We start from the raw sequence: 4,255 nt of genomic DNA, 5'->3' as shown, positions 1-4,255 counted from the left end.
TGGAACCATAAGTCAGGCTCCTTGAATTACTTTTACGAGCGCCGTAATGAGGGAGATGAGCTGTCATCAGGAACTCTGCCTGTCCTTCCCGGCCACAGGAAATGAGCCCTTTGTGCTTAAAGAGTTTCCAAGGCTGAGGAGCTAAACGTTTTCAGGAGGTGGGTCAGAGATGAGAAGGTGTCCATTCACAGCCCCCACTTCATCCTGCCATTCACCCTATAGGGTCAAATTACCCGTGGCCTGATTGCAGCCTTGGAACCAAAGGGTGACTTGGAGGGGGTGGGAAGCCTTCTCCCTCTTCCAATTGCACCCTTCAACAGGCACCTTCCCCTCCAGCCCCCCCCACCCCCACCCCCCCGGAAAAAAAGGTGTGCTTTAACATAGAGCAGTGAGTGTACGCATTGTATGTGGGGCAGGAGAGTCAAGTGCAAATCCTGCTTCTACTACTTACATCGTGCGACCTTTGGAAAGTTGCTTTTCTGTGCCTCAGTTTCCACAGCTGTGAAATAACAGTCCCGACTTCATAGGCTTTATGAGGATTAAGTGAGTTCCTAATGGGAAGTGTTTTGAACATTTTGTAGTAAGCACTGGGAAGGTGATGATCAAACAAAATCAGCAACCAAGTCTAGTGCAAACAATGTGCTTTCTCTACAGGAAACCACAGCGTTCTTTAAGACTAGTGCCCTAAGTTCTTTCCCTGCCTTCGTGGTGCCGTCTGCCCACTCCAGTCGTCTCGCAAATAAACTTTGCTCAAGAATAAGAAGCACATGTGCTTGCAAGCTTGAATCATACCTCTGCCACATTGCTTGCTGCGAACTAATTTGTAAAATGAGACTGACTTCCGGCGCTGTTCTGAGGATTCCGTCAGACAGCTCCTGGGAAGAAGTGATGAGGGTCTGAGTAGGACAGGGGGCTTGTTTGACCTGAACTCCCTTCCTCTCACGGGGCTGCTTTCCACGGTCACCTTTGCTCTTCAGTAATGAAACTGACATTGACAGATCACTTTCCCTGGCCCTGTGCTAGAGACATAATTTTGTTTAATCCTTGGGTTATTTAAACCCAAAATGAAGCCATTTGCCCAAGATCACGAAGGAAGTCAACAGCAGAACCAGGATTCAAATCCAGGTCTGCCTGACTCCAAAGCCCATGTGAACAACCCACTAGATTCTTGTCGTTGTTACTTGTCATCTAGTTGCTTCCCACACATGGCGACTCCACGTGTGCAGATTGGAACAGCTCTGTACGGATTTCAAAGCTGTGGCAGTTTTGGAAGCAGATACCAGGTATGTCTTCCTTCTGGGTGGGTTCGAATTGCCAACCTTTGGGCTGGTGGTCCCTTGTTTAACTGTGCCACCCAAAGAGTTCTACTCATCATACTTCATGCCTCCAGCTCCAGCTTGGCTCATAAAACTGAGAGGACATATGTTATATTCTTTAGCATCCCTCCCCCATTCTCTCTCTCTGGTCCCCCAGCAGTGCCTGGCACAGTCAGTGCTTCATATGCATCTACTGAATGAGGGAAAATAGAATGATGGTGACATCCTTTCATAGTGATGAAAGCCCCCTTTCTTCTTGGGCTGTCTCTAGAGGAGAGGACAAGTAGCCGGCAGCCCTCTTCCCTCCCCGTAGCATCTTCTGCTTGCTAACTAATCATGTGGCAGGCTTCTTGGTTTCAGAGATCCACGGTTGACTCAGCAATGACTCATCTTCAGTGAGCATTTGGAGCGAGATCAGGGCCAATGGAGCTTCTTAGGGTTCTGTTAACATGTGCCAGTGAGGGTGATTTCCAAATGAGGGGCTCGGTAAGTGTTAAGGTTGATGGGAGATGGCAGGTGAAGGAAAGGGACAAAGAGTAAAAGGGAAGGGTTGATTCACGAGGCACAGATCACACTGAAAGAATGACGTCTGTCTGGCTCAGGAGTCCTTTGGGAACAGAACATGCTTCTTTTGAGCCAATTCCATTCATTCCCAGAGACGACCCTAACTCACAGACTCATGATGTCAGAGCCAGCAGGGACTGCCAAGATCCATTCATTCATTCACTCAACAAACATAATGCCATGACCTGAGGAGGCTGAGGCCTAGAGAGAGGGGGTACGCGTTGTCTAAGAGCGCACATCAAATTCGGGTGAAGCCTGGAACAGAAGGTGGTCAATCTTGAGCTCTTTCGATGCCTACCAGGATGGCTGCGCACCTTTGGGACCTGACCCTCTGACACTGAAAGATCTAAGTTTTTTAAAGGTTTTTGTGTCGAGGCTCATTAGGAATGTCCCCAAGCTTCTAGAGCCAGGCTGGTCCAGTATTTGAAGGACTTAGGGACCTTGGATAAATTTATAACCGCTCCTCTCTTAAAGGGCCATCATGTAATCTTTCTTCTCTTCAATCCAATTATGTAATATTGGGAACAACATCTTCTTTGGATAAAACAGCAGAATCGGGCATAAGGGAGCTCCTTAGGGGTAGAGACAACATTTTACCCATGTTTTCCGGTGCCGGTGTTAAGACAGAAACTGCCATGGGATCTGCCCTCTACAGTCACTTCTTCAAGGAATAAAAGAACTTCGCTCTAGTTAGGACCAAGGGACACCTAGTTTCTCATTCTTTCTACATATCACACTCAGTGACAATCCAAAGTTGGCTTAAGATAGTAAGATGCCCAATTTCGCTCCAAAAGTCACAGTTCTTTTGATATGAATATTCCATTGGCCACTCCGTCATTGGAAGAGATGTGTCTTCAATCCAATATTGGTGGCCAAATACAAATATCACCCTTCCTCACTCTGTCAAGATACAAGATATCTGTCTAGAGCAGTAAGGCTGAAAATTGGGGCAGGCTGGGGTCAGAGATGGGGTCAGCCCAGCAGGAGTTGTCAGATCAGAGCAGGGGTGAGATGGAGGTCAGATGGGAGATCAAAGTCCAGGAAGTAGGGCAGGTACACAATCCATCCCAAGGATGTTGGTCTGCTCACTGGAGCCCTTTTGGGAAGTTGTCTCATAAGCCGGACAGGCCTTCTCCCCAAAGGTTCCCAGAGGGATCTTAGGAGTTGACCTGAGTTTCCTCCTTGCAACCAATCAACATTATTTGGCAGGCCTTATGTTCGTATAGTAGAGGCCTGGCGCCACAATGGTTAAGCGCGTGGCTGCTGACCACAAGGTGAGCATTCTGAACCCATCAGGTGCTCCGCAGAAGAAGGATCTAACAGCCTGCTTCTGTAAAGATTCACCAGCTTGGAAGGCCAATGGACCAGTTTTACTTTGCCTTAAGAGGTCACTGCCAGTGGGATGGACTTGATGGCAGTAGGATTTGATGTTCACATAATCAGATCCCCTTGAGAAGCCTGGCAATAGCCTTATGCTCGCTCTAGCCACAAGGCCACAGGCCGGCTGCTAACTTAACTGGCTAGGCATCAGGCACCCATGGAACTTGTTGGCATATGGATTTCCAGGCCCCACCCCCAGAGATTCTGATTCTCCAAGTCTGGGGTGGGCTGCCAGTGTCCAGAGAGTGGCAGTATGCAGTGGTTGAGTGTGGAGGCGCTGGAGCCAAGCTGCTTGGATGTGCGGTGGGTCTGCTGCTGGCTGGGTGGACTTGAGCAGACGTCTTAACCTTCCCATGCCTCAGTAGCTAATCTATAAGAAGGAAGGATATATTCTGTTTACTGGCTTGGTGTGAGGTGTTATGGATTGAATTGTATCCCCGCCTCCCAAATGTGTATCAGTTTGAATAGGCCCTGATTCTCAGTTCTATGTAATTATTGGTGTAAGAATGCTATGTGCTATAGATCTGAACCTCTGTCCAATATGATGGTAATGAGGCAGGGTTAGTGGCAGTTATGTTCACAAGGCAAGGTGATGTGGACAGGATTAGGTTGCATCTTGAGCCGATCACTTTTGAGATATAAAGGAGATTTAACAAGCAAGCCCAGATCAGAGGAGCCTCAGAACCACCCAGAATGAAGCTGGGAGCAGAACACATCTCTTTAGAACTGGGGTCCCTGTGTTGACTACCTCCTACACTCAAGGGAATATTGCTGGCATGAGGCATGCAAATCTCCAGGGGACAAAACTTTCCCCAGGCCCTTCCCCTAGAATTTATGTCCTGAAGCCAGACTTGTAGCATCCTGAACTGTGAGAGAGCAAGCCTCTGTTTATTAAAACCATCCACTTGTATTTCAGTTAGAGCAAACGCAAAAACCGAACTCACTGCCATCAAGTCAGTTCTGACTCATAGCAACTCTATTGAACTGGTGCTATG

At 48.0% G+C, this 4,255-nt stretch overlaps 1 pseudogene; it reads left to right on the top strand.

The window, feature by feature from the left end:
* Window positions 1-3,124: 3,124 nt before the first annotated feature.
* The window catches only part of LOC101661631, a 21,916-nt pseudogene continuing 20,785 nt past the window's right edge, over window positions 3,125-4,255 (top strand).

The sequence above is a fragment of the Echinops telfairi genome, unplaced genomic scaffold (genome assembly GCF_000313985.2).
Source record: "Echinops telfairi isolate 266 unplaced genomic scaffold, ASM31398v2 ScPeMD7_7457;HRSCAF=8495, whole genome shotgun sequence".
Lineage (NCBI taxonomy): Eukaryota > Metazoa > Chordata > Mammalia > Afrosoricida > Tenrecidae > Echinops > Echinops telfairi.
The sequence above is the reverse complement of the archived record's forward strand: the minus strand, read 5'-3'. Positions and strand labels throughout refer to the sequence as shown.